At 48.6% G+C, this 24,428-nt stretch overlaps 1 protein-coding gene and 2 non-coding genes across 3 annotated transcripts in view; all 3 read right to left on the bottom strand.

The window, feature by feature from the left end:
- Positions 1 to 24,428, bottom strand: part of LOC119455327 (leucine-rich repeat and immunoglobulin-like domain-containing nogo receptor-interacting protein 3) — a 616,024-nt gene that overhangs the window by 134,864 nt on the left and 456,732 nt on the right. The window lies entirely within an intron of this gene.
- Positions 20,053 to 20,127, bottom strand: Trnaf-gaa (transfer RNA phenylalanine (anticodon GAA)). The gene has a single exon. It is a non-coding gene; the product is annotated as a tRNA-Phe (tRNA).
- On the bottom strand, positions 20,611 to 20,685 carry Trnac-gca (transfer RNA cysteine (anticodon GCA)). Its single transcript has one exon. It is a non-coding gene; the product is annotated as a tRNA-Cys (tRNA).

Here is a 24,428-nt window from a genome sequence, read left to right as displayed (position 1 = left end):
TATATTTGTTCATTGTTCTCGATTCGGAGAATTGAGGACCATGTGAGTCACATGCGACGGCTGTAATACTCGGCGCACCTGTGTTTTGCCTGTTGATGAATGAATTGATGAATGATGATGATGCATGAAGTACTGATTTATGGCGAGCGGATGCCCATGTTTGCCCACCTCAAGAAATGACATCACAGTTAACAGCGTGTATTTCCCACGGCGCAATGGTGTCTTTATGGGAGACCACCTGGAGATTCGAGAACGGTATGTGCTGGCTCTCAATGTGTGACGCGACTCTAACGGGATATGGTGGCGTTGCTGATGGTCGCCTCAAGAACAACTGGGTGTTGGTTGTGTACCGCAAAAGTTCACCAGAAGGATGCTCAGCATGGAAAAGCGCCTTAGTGGCATACACTATGCTTCTGCACTGCCTTCGTCGTTCCAGTGACCATGCATCTATTTGCTTCAACATACAGGCTGGCTATTGGCCTAGTTCTGAAAGCACCAGTGGCCAGATGGAACCCAAGGTGGTACACTGGGTGAAACATCTTTAGCGCAGGCTTTGACACTGATTCGTACACTACCGAGCCATAGTCAATACGTGACAGGACTACGCTATTCGGCAGGTACCGTAAACAGTCACGATCTGTACCCCACCACTGATCGGAAATGATCTTTAGTAAGTTCAATGCGTACAAGCATTTCAATCGCAACTGATTGATGTGTACAACAAAGGTAAGCATTTCATTAACCACAACACCTGGGAATTTGTTATCTGTTTTAACAGCTATGATCTGCCCGTTCAGTGTGATGTTGGGGTCCGGCCTAATGCCACGCTGTTTAGAAAAAGGTAAACAGACGGCCTTCCCATAGTTAAATTTAAAACCATTTTCATCTGCCCAGCTTGAGAATTTATTTACCCCTAAGTGAATTTGCCGTTCACAGATGGCCAAGTTGCAGGATTTGACACTGATCTGGACATCGTCTACGTAAACAGAGTAAGAAATAGTTTTGGGCAACACACTCCTTAGTGAGTTCATTTTAACAATGAAACGCGTGCAGCTGAGAACGCCACCTTGGGGGACGCCATTCTCCTGCATAAACCGCTTCGATAGAGCATTTCCAACACGAACCACGAAGGTGCGTTCGGAGAGGTAGTTTTCTTAGTATTCAGCATGTTTCCGGAGACTCCAAGAGAATGCAGGTCACGAAGAATGCCATAACGCCAGGTCGTGCCATAGGCTTTTTCCAGGTCAAAGAATACAGAAAGACAGTGTTGTTTGTGGATAAAGGCATCCCTGACATAAGACTCAAATGCTACAAGTTGGTCAGTTGTAGACCGACAAGACTTGAATAAAGCTTGGCGTGGGTCAAAAAGGCCGTTATATTCAAGCAAATGCACGAGGCGGCGATTTATCATTTTTCCAAAGACCTTGCGCAAGCAACTAGTCAAGGCAATGGGCCTGTAGCTAGCTGAAAGTGTGGTTTCCTTTCCTTGTTTTAGAATGAGGATGATAACACCGTCTTTCCAAGCTTTGGGTAGGCCCCCAGAGGACCATATCTTGTTAAACAGAAAGAGGATGGTTACAAGGGTGTGTTCATGTATGTGTTTCAGCATGCCATATGTGATCCTGTCTGGGCCTGCTGCTGAGTTGCCACTTGTTCCCAGAGCCGCCTTCAGTTCCTCCATAGTAAAAGGGCTATTGTACCCTCCTGTGGATGGCCTTTTATCGCGGATAGGTTTCCGCTCCTCCGCTAGCTTGTGTCGCATGAAGGAGTATGTATAATGTGCTGAGCTGAAAATATATTCGAAATGTTGAACTATTGCATCTGCTTGGTGTTCCAGTGTATCACCAGCAGTGCTGACCAGGGGCACTGGGTGAGCACTGCGCCCTTGAATTGCTCTAAGTCTGTTGTACACTTTATGTGTATCTGTGTAGGAGTTTACAGATGAGAGAAATCACTGCCAGCTTTCCCGTTTGGATGCACGTCGGATACGCCTTGCATTTGCTTTAGCACGCTTGAAGTCTATTAAATTGTCAACTGTAGGATACCTGCTGAATTTTGACCATGCTTTGGTTTCATTCTCACGGGCATTCTTCCACACCGCATTCCACCATGGCCTTCGTTTGTTTTGTGTTTTGTTTGATGTCTGTGGAATGTATTTCTGCGCGGCTTCTACAATATGCAGTGTGATCATGGATTGTGATTCGTCTATACCTAGGTCTACAATTGAAGAACTGGGCAGTGTTGAGAGTTCTCGGAACTTCTTCCAATCAGCAGCCTGTTCTTTAAATTTCCTACGATTATTTACACCCACATTTATGTTTCCTGTGTGTTTTAAGCAAACCGGATAGTAGTTGCTTCCATACAGGTTATCGATAACAACCCGCTCAGTGCTTGTCAAGAGCACCGGAGAGCCAATAGCGAGGTCTATCGCTGTGTATGTGTTGTCTGCTATATTGACACGTATACATGTTTATCTTTCAACGGTGGCCACTTTCCACCGCCTAACAAATGTTAAACGTTATCGCTCGGCGAAGGACGCGCCTGCATTCGAAGCTTCTCGAACGTTATCGATGCTTCTATCCGTCCTCTGTGGCCACCGACGCTCACGTAATCTGATTGTATGAGCGACACGAATTGTCTAGAACTTTCTGGAAGAGACGCGGGCACCAGGGATTAATCTGGAACCTTCGATGACTCACGTATAAAAGCGGACGCGTTTCGCCGCTGATCAGATTTCGACGATCGCTGACTGTGTTCGCCGCTTTCGTTGTGGTTCTAGTGTAGCTTGGTTTTGGTGGGCACAGGTTCGCCCAATAAAGAATCAGTTTCGTCCTACACAGTTTTATGACTGTTTACTTCAGCGTCACTACTACGTGACATCTGGTGGAGGTGCTTTTAAGTCCTTGTACCGGACCCCCCCGTCCAGCCGTGAGCCAAGCCCAAACCGTCCAGAAGACGTCGCCGCCTACCCCGACCAGCGATTTAGCCGTAGGCTATTGAACCTGCCACCGGAGTACGAACCCCTACCCGACAAGACCAAGAGGACAAAAGTCACGACCTCGGCAGCAGCTACCATGACAGCCCCTGCGCCAACATCTGCAATCGTGATGCAACAACCCAGGGAGCCGTCGACTTTCGGCGGATAGCCATGTGAAGACCCCGAAAGCTGGCTGGAGGCATACGACCGGGTCGCTACGTTCAACAAGTGGGACTGCGACGACAAGCTGCGCCATGTTTACTTCTCGCTTGAAGACGGTGCCAGAACCTGGTTCGAGAATAGGGAGCGTGCACTAACAACCTGGGACCTCTTCCGAGCCGCATTCCTGGACACCTTCACGAGCGTCGTCCGTAAAGAAAGAGCTGCAGCCTTGCTGGAAAACCGTCTACAGCTCCCAAATGAGAGTATCGGTATGTACACTGAAGAAATGACTCGATTATTACGGCACGCCGACCCCGCTATGCCAGAAGACAAGAAAGTTCGCTTGCTCATGCGAGGAGTTAAGCAGGAGCTATTCGCCGGACTGGTGCGGAGTCCACCAACGACAGCCCAAGACTTTCTCTCGGAGGCTATGACAATCGAGAAAGCACTGGACATGCGCAACCGGCAATACAATCGCCGTTCGACGCCACAGTACGCCGAAGTCCAAGGACTCTCCCACGACCTACGAGACACCATCAGGGCGATAGTACGCGAAGAGCTGCAGAAGTTGCTACCGTCGTCGCAGCCTCAAGTTGCTTCCATCGCCGATATCGTGCGGGAGGAAATCCAGCAATCGTTAGGACTTCCCGAATCGCCGCAACCCGAGCCGGAAGCGATGACCTACGCCGCAGTCGCCCGTCGTCAAGGCCCCCTCCGCGATCGCGCCAGGGTCCCGTAACGCCGCAGTTCCGTCGTCCACCGCCGCTGCCGCCAGCACGCCCTCCCGTCTCCCAGCGCAGCTACCAAATGAAGACAGACATTTGGCGCGCCCTCGACCACCACCCGCTCTGCTATCACTGCGGGGAAGCCGGCCATGTCTACCGCCGATGCCCATAACGCGAGATGGGCCTACGAGGGTTCGCCGCCAACGCGCCGCCTTCAGTGCGAGGTGAAGGACCGCGCGACTTTGCCGACTACCTCGCCGGAGCCCAGTGGCAGCCACGACGACCCTCACGCTCGCCGTCACCAGGCCGCTACATCTCGCCGCATCGCCGTGAGTACATCGGTCCCTCCCGGGGCCGATCTCCCAGCCCTTACCCGGGAAACTAAAGGCAGCAACCGATGGAGGTGTGGTTGCTGTACGACGCAATGCCGAAGATCCTCCGACGCCGCTGACGACGACGATTCGCGATTCATCACGACGAGATATCAGCACGCCGCCTAGCAACAGCCTTGACAGCACTTCGCCGCCGAAAGAAGATCTTCCGACGCGACGTAGCAGCATCAGAGCAAGCCGACGCAGCCGTGATCCGACGCCACGAATTAACCGCAACGCCAGACGACGGTCTACCGATCTAGACGTGCTCATCGATGGTCATAACGTCACCGCTCGCGTCGACATTGGCGCCGACTATTCCGTCTTCAGTGGCGCGTTCGCCGCCAAGTTAAAGAAGCTGAAGACGGCCTGGCAAGGACCCGATATCCGCACAGCGGGAGGCCGTCTAATAACGCCGGTTGGAATCTGCACAGCGCGAGTCACGGTAAACAACCGCACTTACCCGGCGAGCTTCGTAATCCCTCAGCACTGCTCCAGGGATGTCATCCTAGGCATGGACTTTCTAAATCAACACGGTGCAGTCATCGACTTGAGGTCCAAGTCGATAACGCTTTCAACGTACAACGCGATACCACCAGATACAAACATCAGTTACCATGCCTTGAATGTGCTAGAAGAACAAGTCACCGTTCCGCCTCGCTCCAGCGTAGTGATTTCCGTCGGTGCCGAAGTGCCTGCAGACATGGAGGGAGTCATCGAGGGCGATCATCACTTACTGCTCGACCATGAAATTTGCGTCGCTAGAGGCATAGCTGAGCTACGTGAAGGGAAAGCAAGAGTGATGCTCACGAACTTCAGCCCCGAATACGTGGTGTCGACAAAGGCACCACGGTGGCCTACATCGACGAAATAGCCAGCAGTGCTTTCGCCTTCACGGATTCTAGTGCACCTGCAACGACGACTGTAGTACCTGAACCAACTTTCGACGTCAATCAGAACCTTTCCAGGCATTAGAAAGAACAGCTAAAAGCTCTGCTCCTGCAATACAAGGACTGCTTCTCGTCGTCAAAACTTCGACAAACCCCTGTCGCCAAGCACCGCATCATAGCCAACAAATACGTCCGCCCACTCCGTCAGAGTCCGTACCAAGTTCCGGCGCGCGAACGCGAAGCCATAAGGCAACAGGTCGACGAAATGCTACGCGACGACATCATCCAGCCGTCCAAGAGTCGGTGGGCGTCCCCCGTGGTGTTAGTGCAGAAGGATGGAACTCTACGTTTCTGTGTCGATTATCGTCGCCTCAAGAAAATCACGAAGAAGGACGTATACCCTCTCCCAGGGATTGACGACGCCTTGGATCGACTCTACAACGCAAAGTATTTTTCGTCGATGGACCTCAAAACCGGCTACTGGCAAATCGAAGTCGACGAAAGGGACCGGGAGAAAACTGCCTTATAACACCAGACGGACTGTTCGAGTTCAAGGTCATGCCATTTGGTCTTTGCTCGGCACCTGCGACTTTCCAACGTGTCATGGATAGGCTTGAAGTGGCAGACTTGCCTCGTCTATTTGGGCGACGTCGTTGTGTTTGCCTCAAGCTTCGAGAAATACCTCCGGCGCCTTGAAATAGTTCTTCAAGCAATCAAGGCCTCCGGACTCACGTTAAAGCCATAAAAGTGCCGCTGCGCATACGAGGAGCTCTTATTTTTGGGCCACGTCATCAATAGGTCTGGAGTGTGCCATGATCCACAGAAAACTACGGCCATCGCTGACTTTCCTCCGCCCGCCGAAAAGGCAGTCGGTAGATTTCTTGAACTGTGCGCCTATTACAGGCGCTTCGTCAAGGACTTTTCGTGGATCGCTGAGTCACTGACGTACCTCACGAAGGCCGACGTTGAATTCAAGTGGGATACGCCGCAAGTCGAAGCTTTTGAAGAACTAAAGCGACGCCTGCAATCACCGCCAATACTTGCACATTTCGATGAAAACGCCGATACTGAAGTGCACACCGACGCAAGCAGTGTAGGACTCGGCGCCGTGCTTGTGCAGAGGACTGACGGACTAGAAAGGGTTGTAAGTTACGCTAGCCGGTCGCTGTCGAAGGCGGAAACAAATTATTCCACAACCGAAAAGGAGTGCCTCGCCATCATCTGGGCTACATCAAAGCTTCGCCCCTCACTCTATGGCAGGCCCTTCAAAGTTGTGAGCGACCACCACGCCTTGTGTTGGCTAGCTAACTTCAAGGCTCCTTCAGGTTGTCTCGCACGATGGAGTCTGAGACTTCAAGCATTCGATATTACCGTCGTTTACATGTCCGGGCGAAATCACTCTGACGCCGACTGCTTGTCTCGCGCCCCCGTCGAACCGCCGCCACAGGATGACCAGGATGACGACACTTTCTTGGGACCCATCAGTGGCGACGAATTCGCCGAACAACAGCGAGCCGACCCGGAACTAAAGAGCCTTGTAGACTACCTGGAAGGCAAGACCGTCACTGTGCCGAAGGTGTTCAGGCGAGAATTGGCTTCGTTTTTCTTCCAAAACGACATTCTCCTAAAGAAGAACTTTTCGCCTCTACGAGCGAACTACCTCCTCGTGGTACCCTCAGCATTGCGTCCAGATGTTCTCCAAGCTCCCCATGACGACCCAACGGCTGGACACATCGATTTTTCCCGCACGCTCGCGAGGGTACAAGAAAAATACTACTGGCCTCGCCTCTCTGACGACGTCGGCCATTGAGTTAGGACATGCCGACACTGTCAGCGACGCAAAACACCGCCGACAAGGCCAGCCGGCCTTCTACAACCGATCGAACCACCTCGCCGACCATTCCAGCAGATCGGGATGGACTTACTGGGGCCTTTTCTGACATCGACGTCCGGGAATAAATGGATCGTCGTGGCTACAGACTACCTCACCCGCTACGCCGAAACAAAAGCCTTGCCTAAAGGCAGTGCCACCGAGGTAGCCCGATTCTTCGTTGAGAACATCCTCCGGCGTCACGGTGCCCCAGAAATCCTCATCACCGACAGAGGTACGGCCTTTACGGCAGAACTAACTCAAGCCATCCTACGATACAGCCAGACAAGCCATCACCGGACCACCGCCTACCACCCGCAGACGAATGGCCTCACCGAGCGCCTAAATAAGACCATCGCCGACATGCTGGCAAAGCACTACGTTGACGTCGAACACAAGACGTGGGATGCCATCCTTCCGTACGTGACCTTTGCATACAACACTGCCGTGCAATAAACGACGCACATGGCGCCGTTTAACGTCGTCTACGGAAGGAACCCGGCAACGACGCGTGACGCCATGCTACCGGACGTCACCAAGGAAGAAAATCTCGACGTTGCCACTTATTTGCAGCGTGCCGAAGAAGGTCGACAGCTCGCCCTCCTGCGCATCAAGAGCCAGCAGAGGACCGACAGCCGACTCTACAATCTTCGGCGACGCTACGTCGAGTACCAGCCCGGCGACCGTGTTTGTGTCTGGATTCCGGTACGCCGACGAGGACTTAGCGAGAAACTGTTACGTCGCTATTTCGGACCATATAAGATCATCCGACGTATTGGCGCACTGGACTATGAGGTCGTGCTAGACGGCATTTCGCAATCACAGCGGCGCCGCGCACGACCTGAGGTCATCCACATGGTGCGTCTTTAAGCATTTCTACGCCCGCTGACGAACTTAGGTCCTGTGTTTTATTGCTTTTTTTCCTTGCTGTACGCGTGGTTTTGTTTTTGCTTTCGTGTTTGTAGCATCGGGACGATGCTTTTTAAGGGGAGGACATTGCCACGTATACATGTTTATCTTTCTCCGGTGGCCGCTTTCCACCGGCTAACAAATGTTAAACGTTATCGCTCGGCGCAGGACGCGCCTGCATTGGAAGCTTCTCGAACGTTTTCGATGCTTCTATCCGTCCTCCGTGGTCACCGACGCTCACGTAATCTCATTGTATGAGCGATGCGAATAGGTGACCCGTAAAACGAGAAATCGCGGGGAATTGTGGGGCGCGCCGTCTGCTAGCAGGTTCCGGTTCGACGGACGACGCGGCGGCATCGGCGGCATGCCCGGCGCACGTGTTTTTCTACGCGGTTTCAGCTGTCAGTCGTGCGAAGCTTTCCGTCCGCTTTGTCGACCATAAATGTCGTACTATTCATGCAGCTGATTTCTAGGGTTTAGTTAACTCTGGGCGCGACAATGACGTGCCAAGAAATGCAAGGATACGCTTTTATTCATAAATGAACTCTGATTTTCGTTTCGGCGGCCTTTTTTGTTTCTGACAGGTTTAGCTCTACGACCTTTGCTGTTGCTTGGACGCACCGTCACTGACTGCTGTGCCTGCGGATCAGTCAGACAGGTGAAAAAGTTTTCGTTATCCGGTAATTTATCAAGCGTATAGAAGCATGACTTAGAAAATCGTGTGCTGAGGCGATGGCTACAGCGGTGCAAGCTGTTCTGTGATCGTAGCTAGAAACCGATATCGTCGGTATAATGGCGCAGCTAGCGCTGAAAATGATAACTTTGCGCGTTGTCCACGGCATTTCTCGGTCGAAATTCTAGGTTCATTTGAAGTGGTACGTAGTTAGACGTTCTCGCTTTTTTTTTTTTTTTTTGTCGACAAAAGCCGTATCGCCGTACGGCTGCGCATTATATCTATCTGTGCTGAAGGAGCTAAGGAGGACTAGTTGGCTACAAGTATTATGTATGTATCTCGCTGTGTCCCGCTTAAATTCTCGCGGTAAAACCTCGTTTCATAATACCTCTATATGTGCATGCGAGTACTGCGATAGTTCTGGTTGACTGAGCCAATGTGTTAGAGAAAGAAATATCTTTGGGAATCATTCCGTGTTGGCCCTTACACAGCTAATCGCCCCCTGATAAGTGGCACTGTACGTTCATTTTCTTTTTGTTCGCGGATGGTCTCTGCCTTGTTACAGTTTTGGAAGTGGCAGCCAATCCTCTGATGCTTGTGCACAACTGACTCAGCAAGGGTTGCTGCAAGGCAGTAATTGCATGCGTTCACCTTTAACGCTGGAATTTGAGCAGCCAACGGCTGAACGTACAGCCGACGATGGTTTTGCTAGGCAACTGCAACCGGCTAATCTTCGAGTGGTACAAAGCCTGACTGCAAGCGCAAGTGGCTGAGTCAGCTAAGGCATTGCGCTGCTGAGCACGAGCTCGCGGGATCGAATACCGGCCACGGGGGCCGCATTACAATGTAGGCGAAATCGAAAACGCCCGTGTGCTTGCGTTGTAGTGCACGTTAAACACCCCCAGATGGTAAAAATTTATCCGGAGCCCTCCACTACGGCGTGCCTCATAATCAGAACTTGTTTTGGCACGTAAAACCCCCGAAAGAAGAACGGACTGCAAGCGCAACAATGGAATTCAACGGCGAAGCGGTGGCGGCGGTTGCGCTGACTCGAACCGGAAGCAGCTAACAGACGGCGCATCCCACAATCCCTCGCTACTTTACGGGTCACCTATTGTCTAGAACTTTCTGGAAGACACGCGGACACCAGGGATTCATCTGTAACCTTCGATGACTCACGTATAAAAGCCGACACGTTTCGCCGCTGATCAGATTTCGACGATCGCCGACTCTGTTCGCCGCTTTCGTTGTGCTTCGAGTGTAGCTTGCTTTTGGTGGGCACAGGTTCGCCCAATAAAGAATCAGTTTCGTAATACACAGTTTTATGACTGTTTACTTCAGCGTCACCACTACGTGACAATATAAAGTATGCTGGCTCTTTTTTATTAAATATACAGGAACCGGAGGAAAATAGAAATTTTTCGATTAGCGCACCTCGGGAATCATCTCTTGAACATCCCCATAGTGGATGGTGTGCATTGAAATCTTCAACCAACATGAATGGATCCGGGAGCTGGTGAATAAGTTTTTCAATATTATCCCACGCAGAGGTGATGGTCCGGAAGAATATATAGGGAAAACACAGATAATATTCTCCCAAAAGTTAGGGCTCGTAGTGCCACTGCCTCTAAATCGGTAACCACAGTGATAATCTGGCAGGGAATTGTTTTCTTCACGACAATAGCGACGCCACTGCCTTGCCTGTCTTTCCGTTATACTGCATATTCTTTTAGAAAGTTTGTGCGTGTTGGGTTTAAGTGTGTTTCCTGTAGGCAAAGTATGTTTGGTTGGTATTGTGCAAGTGTTTCGTACATGTCATCCACATTCTTGAGTAGCGCTCGGCAGTTCCAGTGCCGAGGGCTACTCAACAGCCATTTTTGTGAGTGAGAAGGGGACGGGTTATCAAATGTCACCGCCTTTATTAGGCGGCTTGACTGGCGGATGTTTCTTCTGTTTGAGGCGGTCTAGAAAACTCCGCCTCTCTCTGGGGGACTCTCAGCGTCAGAGACACTGAGGATCCTGGGGTCACTTCCATTGCTTCCGGCGGAGACTCGGAAGCGGATGAGGGTTTGTCAAGAGGGGTAGACTCTCTCTCGGTTGTCTGTGTTGTTCTAGAGGTGTGTGCGAAATTGACCTCTGGGACTTGAAAGGTTGGTGCAGCCGATGACTGCTTGACGGGGGGTCGAGAAAAGCGCGCATAGGCAAAGCTGTACTCCGTGCCCACCGTAACTAGACGCTGCCCGGCTCCCCGGCGCTCTGCGTCAACGCAGGATCTCGCGGAGAGAAGCAAGAGCTTCTTCAGGGCTTCAGGGAATGTGATGTTTTCCGTTACTTTGATTTGAAAGCTTTTTTTCTCGTTCTGGAACATTTCACAAGTTCGCGAGTACGCAGCGTGCGGCCCGTGACAGTTGGGGCATTCTGTTTGAGTGGCACTGCAGCTTTCGGTTGGGTGCTCGTGAGCACCACACATTGCACAGGTGAGCTTTGCTTGACGTGTTGAATCCGTGTCCGTACTTTTGGCACTTGAAGCATCTTCTGGGGTTTGGGACATAGGGGCGGACTTTGCAGTGAATGAACTCTGCTTTCACAGCATCTGGTAGGCGGGAACGATTAAAAGTCAAGACGATATGGGGTGTCACTACATCTTCACCGTTTCGCCTTATGGTGATGCGGAGTAGGGCGATGACACCTTGATCTCGGAAGCCATAGAGGAGGTCTGGGTATGTTTCGAGGGTCAGATCACGTTCTCATATAACGCCTTGAACTGTGTTCAGACTGTGGTGGGGGGTAATGGACACCAGCAAGTGAGCGAACTGCTTTTGCTTGAGGAGAATATCGGAAGGATCTTTCTGTGACACTTCAACAAGAAGATCACCGGATGACAGTTTCTTTGCTTGATAGTATTTTTCCTATCATTTTCTCAAGGGTCCTAGCGATAACAAAAACGGACATTGTCTACAAGAGAGTGGATAATCAGGAAACGTGGAAAGTGATCATAATCAGTTCGAGTTTTGCTTTCTTCGGTGTGGCCGCTTTTCAGGGACCGATCGGGTTTTGGAAGAAGTACTCATGCGATATGGATATGCCGACCGTTCCTAGAATGTCACCTGTGTTTCACCGTCTTATGCACAGGAAGGTCCGGGGGCTCGCCGCCTGGTAAACACGCGAATTGCCCATCGGCCGGACCTTGACCATGGCCCCGACCGCCACCGTTCATGGTTTCTACCCTTCACCTCAAAACCTTGACCACGGTTCGGATGACAGATTCGGACAGCAAAACATCACACTTCCGTTGTGTCCAATCCACTGTATTCTCTAGACCTAGCCCTAGAAGACTTTTTCCTGTTTTCCAAACATAAAATCACGTTGAAAGGACGTCCTTTCTACACCACACAGGACATTCAGGACAATGCGATATGAGACCTGCATGCCATCCCAGAAAGTGCGTTGCAGGAGGCTTTCCATAAATTGATGAAACGATGGGAACTACCAGTAGAGGGGACTACTTTGAGGGGGACAGTGCCTAAAATGTTGTACAATAACAAACAAAGATGTTATAGCAGAAGTTCAGTTACTTTTTCAACACAGCTCGTATGACTCAGAGCAAGCTAGGCCGAGTAGCATTTTGATGAATATGAGTCAGAGCAAGCTCAGATGTGTATAACTTTGGTGAATATGACGCGGAGCAAGCTCGGCTAAGCAGAATCTTTGTGAATATGAGTCACAGCAAGCTCGGATGAGTAGAATTGAGGTGAATATCAGTCACAGCAAGCTCGGCTGAGTAATGATGGGATATGGTTATACGTGTTTATGCAGTAATACATGTAATTGCCGAAATGTCGCAACATTGCCTCCATCTTGTTTGGCACGGCCTATGCCTCGTGATGGGTCTGCACACTTTATGAGCTGTGGACACGCAAAAACCGTCCACACTTGAAAAGATGCTATCATTCACAGGAAGGGATGTAACCGGCCGACTTCACTGCGCTATTTTGATCGGATTTTGTTATGTGTTATCTACTGCTTATAAAAACAAGGTGTTTGCCTGCTTTTCACATTGTTGTATGTGTTTTACAGGAAGTAGAGAGAGGGAAGCAAGGAAAGGCAAGGATGTTTAAGGCGAAGTAGTTTCTTAAAATACTGCGATATGTTACTACCAGCAAATACATGAACACAGGTAATCAGTTGGCCGCCACCTATTGCAAACAACAAAAAATAGAAAGAAGTGTGAGCCCTTCCACTGAGGTGGAGATGGAAGACCAGCGAAGGTGTACTATGGTGGGAATTATGTAGTTCCAATTATGACTATTAACAGGGAAGCTGTTTATCCCGCCGCAATTTGTGCTTCGTATCAAGAAACAGCCGCGCCGTAACCATGGCACCCAGGAGGGCGGAGGAGAACGGCACGGCGCATACGGACGCGGTCGCCTCCTCGCCAGTTCCCTCCCTTCCCGACCCCCGCCTCTCTTCTCTCCGCGGCGCGCTGAGCCAGGAAAAAAATGTCGCAGTTTCGCCCGAAAAGCGAAGCATCAATTGCGACAGCAAATTAGTGGAGAGCTATTCGGAGTAGGGATAGTAGTTTTAACGGCTGCATAAACTGGGACACATTCGCTGACTGAATTAACAAGCGTTGTGTCAGCGCGCACAAGCAAACATGAATAGATCACACTCAATGACCTCAGACAACCACTGTCAAAACGCTGGCAGCAAGAGCAGCCGCCGCAGCGAGCGAAGGTTCGTGCGGTCTATCGCTTCAACGGAAACTGAGCGGCGAATGCACAGCGCGTACACAGGTCAGAGCCGCGTGGAGATTGCTTTTTTGAGTCGGTGCTGGTGACCGCCGCAGGCCGGCAAAGTACAAGCGGAGTTGTTGGCAGAGTAGAAGCTGCCCTTCCCCCCCTACCTCTCGCGCTTCGTTCCCGCTTTCCTCCTTTCGCGTGGGAGATTGAGTGGCCAGTTCCCCTGGCGTCCGCTGGCATGATACGCATTTGGTGCCACAGCACAGCGCCTCCCTCCTTCTCATACCCCGACGGCCTTTCGCGCGACGGAAGTCGCGTTTGCTTTCCGCCGTGCGTTCGCTCTCCGTGATAGCGCGCGTCCCCCTCGAGCTTTCAGTGGCGCACACGGCGCGCGGCGATGATTTTATCGCCCTTGGAATTAATACGGAACCTCACGGCGACGGCAGAAATCCGCTTGAAGTGTCCATATAATTGCTATCGCAATACAAGGCGAAAGCTTGCACTAGGCCGCGCAAAGCTCAAGACACAGCGAAGCTGGCCGATTGATATGGAGCGACTAGCCTCCAACGCGTTCGGCCTCAACAAGCAACAGCGTTCTTGGCACTGTGCCAACCTTGGTTAGCCTTCCAGCGTTTGTGGCATGCCAGGAACACTGTCGCTCGTAGGGGCCCACGCGCCCAGTGCCAGTCACACGAAATGTCGCCAACGCGTTCGGCGTCGGCAAGCAACTGCGTTCTTGGTACTGTGCTAACCTTGGTTAGACTACCAGCGTTTGTGGCATGCCAGATGTACAAACCAAATTATAGAAATTTCCGGTGATATTATCAAAGAAAGCATAGATTCAAAAGTAAACGCTGCAGGCTGCTTCTTCATACTTGCTGACGAAACGAAGGATATTGCTAGAATCGAACAGCTTACTGTTTGTGCAAGGTACCTAAACAAGGACGCCAACGACATCGAAGGAGTGCTTTTAGGTTTTAGCACCGGAATAGATGCCCTCTCTCATTACGATTGCAGGTTCTATGTAAATGTGTACAAACTGCTGCAGATTCTAGTCATACTTCCAGTGGCCATGGTCAGCGCAGCGAGAATATTTTTTGACATGAGATTACTAAAAAACTACTTGCGATCTACAATGTCTGAGAAACGCATCGTTAGGCTGGCGCCTCTATACGCCACAGAGACGTCGGCAACTTCCCCGCCGAGCGAAGTTTGTCCTTTAGATAGCGAAGCAGCAAAAATCAATGCATGTAAAAAGCTCTGTTCCTTCTCGGTCCACAAAACTCGTAATTATGAAAACGTATGACTGTTCATTAGCTTTTAAAACCACAAAAATTTTCGCCGTTTATTCGAACAGTTAGCATCATGATCAAAATTATCATGCGAATACAAAAATTACGACGACACCAATACCCATTTTGACCGACCTTCCCAACAAACACAATCAGATATTGAGTAGTTAAACTTGCCGCATCATCTGTGGCTTTCGTTTGAGCTTTTCTTTCCTATTTATCTACCTGATTTTACTTCTTCTTTGAACCGAAGCAATACCCTTCTTTAACATTGGGTGCAGAATATATGTTGCCGCTCTGCAGGCAGTTAAATTACACATTTTTGTACTGATGTTTGCATTATTCCTCTATTATTCTACCCATATGGTGCTGTCGCGACCACCGCAATGCCTTAGTACATATCGCGATTTCTGCGATTACGGTTTTGTTCTTGCCTGGATGGTCTCTCTTTCTATGCGTAAAGTTTACTTTCTGTGACAGCGCAACATTTTATTTGTCTTGTTTGACTGATTATATACGCGTACATGCAGTGACGCTTGCTTAAACAGGTAGATTTATCGGATACTTATATACATATTTAAATATCTTGCTGCGAGGTTTTGTGTATACAAACAGTGAACTTTGTTTCCAGCGACACTTTCTTGCTCTTTATAAAGGCTTATTTTCGTATTTGTATATTTCATTCTATCTTCGCATTTCGAATGTATATTTTGCAGAACTGCTTTTTATATGTACTGACTTTTGCGACTATAATATCGGTCTAATTACAATATACGACCGGTAACAGCTGCTCCTGCGCAACCTATTGCAACGAAGAACCGCGTCATTGAGGTTTTTCCCTGGCCGTTGCATATGTACAAAAATGTAAACAAGATTTTTGGATGACAAAGATTCATCAAAATATTTGTCCTCAACTTGTTCATTTCAAGGCCTTTACGTTTTTCATATCAGCTGCATGCACTGAGTTTCTAACTGATATAGTTGTAAATTTCGTGTGATATTTTCTTTACTTATTAAATAGACAAAAAAAGCGCGGAAGCATTGATATCAGTTATTTCGGTCACAATATTTTGGACATACAAGTATATTAATTTATGAAAAAATACCTATTTTACTTGACAGTGCTTAGCGTTCAATAATTCGTTTGTAGCATCTAATATAAAATGGCAGTGGCAATGTAGTTATTATTCATGTATTTGATCCCAATTCTATAAGGAGGAGGCTGCGCTGCAACGTGAGCCCAAGGCTAGCGTTGTATCCACTAGAGCCACGCTTGCAGAACATGCATTTATGCGATTGCGTTCGAGCGTCGTCGTCCACAGCGGGCGCGTTCGCACGCTCGTGCTCTGCGAGGTGAAGAGGTTTTGCGCGCTATGAGAGAGAGAGACGCATTCACGGAGCGGGTTTGCTGGAACGCGTTGTCGGCATTGCAACGTGGTGTCGGTGTTGCAAGCTGGGCTATGCAACGGGCTGTGACGGCCGTAAGTCCGAGACGCACGAAAAGAAATTATCATCATCATGAGTAATAAGATGAAAAGTTCGCGCGCACTTCCGGAAAATGCTGGGCTACGATCGCCCAGCCTCGCTGTTTCAAGCGTTGCGCGGCCGAGTGCAAGATTAAGCGTTTTTTAAGCGAAACTTTATAGACTCGTAAGTGTCGGCGGTGGTGGTGGTGGTGGTGTCACGCTGAAAAGTGGGCCGATCCTGGCGATCGTGCAGAAAGGGTCGAAGCTCAATGGCACATAGCAGGGACAAAAAAGAAAAATTAGGAGAGAGAAAGAAATAAAGAGAGAGAGAAAAAGAAAGAAAAAGAGAGATAGAGAGAGAGAAAGATATAGAGAGAAAAAGAAAGACAGAGAGAAAGAAAGAAAGAGAGAGAAAAAGAAAGAGTGAGAGAAAGAGAGATAGAGAGATAGAGAGAAAAAGAAAGAAAGAGAGAAAGATGGACCGAAAAAGAAAGAGAGAAAAGATAGATAGAGAGGAGAGATAGAGAGATAGAGAGAAAGGAAGAGAGAGAGAAAGAGATAGAGAGAAAAAAATACAGAGAGCGAAAGATAGAAATAAAGAGAGGAAGATAGAGAGATAGAGAGAAATAGAGATAGAGAGAAAAAGAAAGAGAGCGAGAAAGAGAGAGATAGAGAGAAAAGGAAAGAGAGAGAGAAAGAGAGATAGAGAGAAGAGAGATAGAGAGACAAAGAAAGAGAGAAAGATATAGAGGAGAGATAGAGAGAAAGAGAGATAGAGAGAAAAAGAGAGAGAAAAAGAAAAAGAGAAATATAGATGGGGAGAAAGAGAGATAGAGAGAAAAAGAAAGACAGAGAGAAAGAAATAAAGAGAGAAAGAAAGAAAGAGAGAAAGAGATATAGAGAGAAAAAGAAAGAGAGAAAGATAGATAGAGGGAAAGAGAGATAGAGAGAAAGATAGGAGAAAGAGAGATAGAGAGAAAAAGAAACAGAGAGAGAGAGATAGAGAGAAATAGAAACACAGAGAGAAAGAAATAAAGAGAGAGAAAGAGGTGTAGGGAGAAAAGGAAAGAGAGAAAGATAGAGAGAAAAAGAAAGAGAGAGAGAAAGATAGAAAGAACAAGAAAGAGAGAAAAAGCTAGATAGAGAGGAGAGATAGAGAGAAAGAGAGATAGAAATATAAAGAGAAAACGAAAGAAAGAGAGAGGGAGAAAAAGAAAGAGAGAGAGAAAGATAGAGAGAAAGATAGAGAGAAAGAGAGATAGAGAGAGAAAGAAAGAAAGAGAGGGAGAGATAGGGAGAAAAAGAAAGAGTGAGAGAAACAGAGATAGAGAGAAAGAGAGAGAGAAAAAGAAAGAGAGAGAAAGATATAGAGGAGAGATAGAGAGAAAGAGTAATAGAGAGAAAAAGAGAGAAAAAAAGAAAAAGGGAAATATAGATAGGGAGAAAGAGAGATAGATAGAAAAAGAAAGAGAGAGAGAGAAAGATAAGAGAATGAGAGAAAAAGAAAGAAAGAGAGAAAGATAGATAGAGAGAAAAATAAAGACAGAGAGAAAGAAAGAAAGAGAGAGAAAGAGATATAGAGAGAAAGAGAGATAGAGAGAAAGAAAGAGAGAAAGAAAGAGAGAGAAAGAGAGATAGAGAGAAAAGAAAGAGATAGAGAAAGAGAGAGAAGGAAAATCATCACGAAGGTCAGATACACGACAAGCTTCGCGTACCCCCATTTTCTCGACCGGGGAAGGGCTGCTGATTTTTATCGCCTATATCTTAAAAAAATAATTAGGCCTCCTAAAAAAAACTGTCAATGTTTGAATTGTAAGACTTGCAAAGGTAAATAGTTTCATATGATTCTCGTTCTTGAAGAAAGCTCATACAAAACCTTAGGTATATTGTCAGTGCACCTCACTTTCCCTCAGAACATATGTAGTATGTTATTGACATTCAAGCAGATTTTCAACAGCAAGAAATAGAATCAACTTCCCATGTTATCAGCAGGGAAGAAGTTTGGCCGTGTTGGTAGTTCAATCGTAAACTGGGATACATAGCGCTAGAACAACACAGGGACGAAAACGAACACAGGACGAGTGCAGTTTTCAGCATTGGGTAATTCAAGGAGGCATAAAGTTTTGCTAATGCACTCCGATCGGGAATACCAGATTAGATTGTACCTTGACGCTTTCCTTGCACTTGCTTATTTTGGTCAAATAAGCTAGCTTCAAATGGCTCCAGTTAGCATGCTCTAACATTGGTCTAATACAGGTTAAGTACATGACTAGCTTAACAGATTGGGATGCGGGCTTTCATTGCCAGGAAAGGAACCAGTTGCATATGTTGTTGGTTATCGGGGGTTTTCAGTCCCACTTTTAAGATAATGTTCTGAAGCAGGTAGAAGCACACGAATGCTATTGGCGGGTAATTTCGATAGCTTCTTACGCTTGCTACTACGAATACAGAATTTTAGCGTTCCATTTTGTTATTAAGCAAACACACCTACTCACAACAAAGTATTTTATGTTTTCCGTGGGGCTACGCCGCTGCGCTACGTACTGCAGCGTATTGACTTAAGCTTCTTGATTCACAGCACACTAACCGTGCGAGACAGAGGACGAGAAAGTAGACGACGCCCTTGTGTGTTAGATTACTATGATGCTACCTATACAAGTGACTGCAGCTCCGAAGAATTGTGCTGTCAGCTTTTACACCTTTCGAGATATCTAGAGAGAACTTCTGTACATAATTACACAACATGGACGAACCAGGCTGGCGCTAAGATTAACAACCCAAATACCGTTGCACACACAGATAAATTGTGGCTTCCTTCAGGGGAAGACGTGAGCTTTCGGGTTGCTAGGAACAGGAACCGCAATTGCGACGCCGCAGCAGCCTTTATCGAGAGGCTGACGTAGTTAAGCGCGGGTAGCGCGGGGCGTTGACGACTTCGCTGCAACCGAATAGGCGACAAGGACCGGCTCGTTGATAGCTCCTCTTGTAGTTTGTTGTAGCGCAGGCAGAACGACAAGGACATGAAAGACACAGCGCTCAACGACCAGCTGCAAACAGCTGTTTACGTCCGCCATTTCTCCTCGCAACCACCGTTGAGCACTCAAAAAGAAATTAATCTTTGAAGCGTTCTTAAAGCATACACCACACGCATTATTTGCTCCTAATAAACGAGCACTAAAGTCTACTAAATCATCCTTTTTTAATGTAACCCTTCCGAACATTCTCAAGACTCATCCAAAACGTTTCTGGAGTATAATTAAAGCAGGCGACACCAATAAAATGTCAGTGCTCTCACCCACCGGCGATCCTGTTCCCGACCTTCTTTGTGCTATGGTACTAAACGATACTTTTGTGAAATCATTTTCTTTCCCCAACAACACCCAACGGCCCGAGCATCAATTGCACAATCATTTCGCTATGGATCCTATCGTGTTCGACTCGCACGGCGTCATACCGATTATCGACAATTTGAGACTAAAATTTTCTAGCGGAATTGACGGCATTAATAGCAAATTTTTTACGGAATACCAAAAAATATACTTCGATCATCCAGACATGCACCTTCTCACAATCCTATCAGAATAATATACTACCTAAAGACTTAAAGGGAAACTGAGACATCCACCCAAATGTAGCAATTTGCTACAATGGAAACCCAACCCGGTTCCTCGAAAGAAAGCCTCGCAGTTGAAGAAAAATTCGTCCTGGTCCGGGACTCGAACCCGGGACCACCGCCTTTCCGGGGCAGCCGCTCTACCATCTGAGCTAACCAGGCGGCTAGCAGATGGCAGGGCGAAGTCGAATTTGTCGACAACTCGAAGGAAAGGCAAGTGTATGACGTAATAGTTCAGCGGAAATCCGCTAGGTGGAGATAAGTAATTAAAGGGAAACTGAGACATCCACCCAAACGTAGCAATTTGCTACAATGAAAACCCAACCGGGTTCCTCGAAAGAAAGCCTCGCAGTTGAAGAAAAATTCGTCCTGGTCCGGGACTCGAACCCGGGACCACCGCCTTTTCGGGGCAGCCGCTCTACCATCTGAGCTAACCAGGCGGCTAGCAGATGGCAGGGCGAAGTCGAATTTGTCGACAACTCGAAGGAAAGGCAAGTGAATGACGTAATAGTTCAGCGGAAATCCGCTAGGTGGAGAGAAGTAATTAAAGGGAAACTGAGGCATCCACCCCAAATGTAGTAATTTGCTACAATGGAAACCCAACCGGGTTCCTCGAAAGAAAGCCTCGCAGTTGAAGAAAAATTCCTCCTGGTCCGGGACTCGAACCCGGGACCACCGCCTTTCCGGGGCAGCCGCTCTACCATCTGAGCTAACCAGGCGGCTAGCAGATGGTAGGGCGAAGTCGAATTTGTAGACAACTCGAAGCAAAGGCAAGTGAATGACGTAATAGTTCAGCGGAAATCCGCTAGGTGGAGAGAAGTAATTAAAGGGAAACTGAGACATCCACCCCAAATGTAGCAATTTGCTACAATGGAAACCCAACCGGTTTCCTCGAAAGAAAGCCTCCCAGTTGAAGAAAAATTCGTCCTGGTCCGGGACTCGAACCCGGGACCACCGCCTTTGCAGGGCAGCCGCTCTACCATCTGAGCTAACCAGGCGGCTAGCAGATGGCAGGGCGAAGTCGAACTTGTCGACAACTCGAAGCAAAGGCAAGTGTATGACGTAATAGTTCAGTGGAAATCCTCTAGGTGGAGATAAGTAATTAAAGGGAAACTGAGACATCCACCCAAATGTAGCAATTTGCTACAATGGAAACCCAACCGGGTTCCTCGAAAGAAAGCCTCGCAGTTGAAGAAAAATTCGTCCTGGTCCGGGACTCGAACCCGGGACCACCGCCTTTCCGGGGCAGCCGCTCTACCATCTGAGCTAACCAGGCGGCTAGCAGATGGCAGGGCGAAATCGAATTTGTCGACAACTCGAAGCAAAGGCAAGTGTATGACGTAATAGTTCAGCGGAAATCCGCTAGGTGGAGATAAGTAGTTTCTCTTTAATTACTTATCTCCACCTAGCGGAGTTCCGCTGAACTATTACGTCATGCACTTGCGTTTGCTTCGAGTTGTCGACAAATTCGACTTCGCCCTGCCATCTGCTAGCCGCCTGGTTAGCTCAGATGGTAGAGCGGCTGCCCCGGAAAGGCGGTGGTCCCGGGTTCGAGTCCCGGACCAGGACGAATTTTTCTTCAACTGCGAGGCTTTCTTTCGAGGAACCCGGTTGGGTTTCCATTGTAGCAAATTGCTACATTTGGGCTGGATGTCTCAGTTTCCCTTTAATTACTTATCTCCACCTAGCGGATTTCCGCTGAACTATTACGTCATACCTAAAGACTGGAGGACTGCAGTGGTCATACCTGTACATAAAGCGGGTGAGAAACAGAATCCATCTATCTATCTATCGATCCATATCTCTCACATCGATACCGTGCAAAATAATAGAACATATAATATTTACTCATCTTGTTAATTTTCTCGAGGATAACAGTTACTTCTCTTTAGCTCAGCATGGCTTCCGAGTTTTTCTCTTGTGATACTCAACTACTTTCCTGCACTAAAGACTTGCACTGCAATTAGGACTGCGCGTTTTCAACTGACTGCATATTGCCTGACTTTGCTAAAGCGTTCGATAAAGTTAACCATTCGCTGCTTTTGTACAAACTAAGTGTTCTAAAAATTTACCCTGCAGTTCTAAACTGGATTCGTGCATTTCTTTCTTCTTGTGTTCAATTCGTCAGCACTAATGACACTAATTGCCCTACTGCACCAGTTGGCTCTGGCGTTCCCCAAGGGTCAGTACTGGGCCCCTGCTATTCTTAATTTGTAAACAATGACTTACCTAATGCTATTACCTCCAGAATTTGTTTATTTGCTGATGACTCTGTGCTTTATTGTAAAATAACTAACGATTCCGATATTCACTCGCTTCAGGTCGATCTCAATAGCATACTTGATTGGTGCTATATTTTTAATATGGAACTAAACGTTAAAACGATGCCCGCGTTCGCACCGAACGCGCGCGGCGTTGGTGACTGTTGCCGGTGCCTCTGGGGTGCCTACCGTCGCGTCTCTAACCTAAGCTGCTTCGCATCATTGCGCGCGGAGCCGCAGGTGTTGCCATTCGTTGCGCAATCCGGAGAGGAGAGGAGCGTCGGAGAGGAGAGGAGGGGGAGGAGGGAGGAGAGAAGATGAGACAAGGAGAGGAGGGGGAGGAGGATGCGCATGCGCAGTAGGGGTGTGGACGCACGGCAGTTGGATGGATGGAGGGAGGTAGGGAGGGAGGGAGTGACATACCCCCGAGCATAAGATGCTTCGCATCTAAAGAACTCATTGGCCGTATGCTGTATGTGCGAGTGAAAGCGCGCTTTCACGGGGAACGAACGCATGGCGGAGAGCAAACGCGATTTATGTGCGAGTTAAGCCCCGAGCATAAGATGCTTCGCATCTAAAAAACTCATTGGCCGTATGCTGTATGTGCGAGTGAAAGCGCGCTTTCACGGGTCGCGAACGCATGGCGGAGAGCAAACGCGATTTATATGCGAGTGAAAGCACGCGAGGGCGAGGGACGCGCGCTTTCACGGGGAGCGAACGCACGGCGGAGAGCAAACGCGACTTCCCAGTGGAAGGGGAGCGGTGGGCGTAAGGTCCCTAGGGACCTTAGGTGGGCGAGGTGGGCATCGAGGCACCCTAGACTGTGCGTGTGCGTGCCCGCTCTCCCACTGCGGCGCATGCGCGCAGCCCTGTCGGCCTCTGCCGCTTATGCTATATTCTAGGCACTATACCTGAGCCGCCGTCTTTCTCGGGGCTCTCGCCCGCCCCTCCCCTAACAGTGTCGACAACGGCATTTAGCTGTTCCGTCACGTAGCTATCGTTTTGACAGCGGTTGTGTGCGGTCACACAAACAACGCGCACAACTGTTGTCGACGGCGGCGGCGTTTTGCCCGCGTTCGCGCCGAACGCGCGCTGCGTTGGTTACGTGTTTATGAAGAACGTGCCAACCTTTGCCGTACACCCTATGGCGGTGTACCGTAGTGACCAGAAGGTCGTGGTCCCTGTGGACACTAAATAAGTGAAAACTACCGGATAATATATATTTCTCATTCTTTAATAGTTCAAATAACCAATTACACCATCACATCTTAATAGTCATAATTGGAAATACATAATTCCCACATAGTACAGCTTCGCTGGTCTTTAATCTCCACCCCAGTGGAAGGGCTGACAATTTTTTTTAATTACATTTGCAAAATTATGTGAGGTATGCCACGAAATATGACAGCAAGCAACCCTGGGCGTCGCACCAGCCGCATTGTTGCAATTGCAATTGTGTGAAATCTGCCCTATAAAAATCGCATGGCACCGACTTTCCTCGCTCCAGTCACAGCATGTGAAACAGCTTTAAGTGTTAAAAAAATACCCCATTGTGCTACTCGGAGCCGGCACCGAAGTCTCTTTGTCGTGTACGTAGCGAAGGGGTCGGTGTACCATTTTGTAGGCAAATTCAACATAGGAAATCCCCATTATAGCTAAACCCCAACCACGTGACCCCAACATAGCAAATCCCACCAGAGTTGCAGCTTCACTGGACTTCCCTCTTCACAGAGTGCAAGGCCTCTGACTTTTTTATGCTAGATGGCCTGTACCAATTCAAAGTCATGTCGATCGGACTGCAATGCTCCAGCAACTTTCTAACGTATAATTGACTCTCTGCTGCGGGGATATAAGTGATCCATTGTCTATGCTATTTAGACAATGCCATTGTCTACTCGCCCACGTTTGACAGGAACCTCACCCGTTTATCGGCCGTTCTTGCCGTCTTCCGTAGAGTCACTCTTCAGGTGAACTCCGCCAAATGTCGTTTCGGGCGACGCCAGATAAATATGCTCGGTCACATTGCCAGTGCTGCCGGTGTTCAACCAGACCCCGACAAGGTGCGAGCGGTGCATCAATTTCCCATGCCGTGCTCAGCCATAGACATAGGCCGTTCCGTAGGATTATGTTTCTGCTTTCGTCGCGTTGTCCGGAACTTCGCGGACATCGCTGGCGCTCTTACTCAACTCTTGAAGAAGGACGTTGTTTCGCATGGATCCTTCGTTTTCTTCCCTCATCCATCTGCTTACCACACTACCAGTTCTGTCCAATATCGACCCCTGATCGTCTACAGAACTTCGCCCCGATGCCAGTGGTCATGGAATTGGGGCTGTCCTTGGCCATAAATCGCACGGCAAGGAACGTGTAATTGCTTAGGCCAGTCGCCTTCTGTCGTCGTCCGAACGAAACTTATCCATCTCTGAACGCGAAGGTTGTCACCAAATTTAGACCTTACTTCTTTGGCGGAACTTTTTCTGCGA

The sequence above is a fragment of the Dermacentor silvarum genome, chromosome 6 (genome assembly GCF_013339745.2).
Source record: "Dermacentor silvarum isolate Dsil-2018 chromosome 6, BIME_Dsil_1.4, whole genome shotgun sequence".
NCBI classification, from domain to species: Eukaryota; Metazoa; Arthropoda; class Arachnida; order Ixodida; family Ixodidae; genus Dermacentor; species Dermacentor silvarum.
This window is presented reverse-complemented; position numbering and strand designations above follow the sequence as displayed.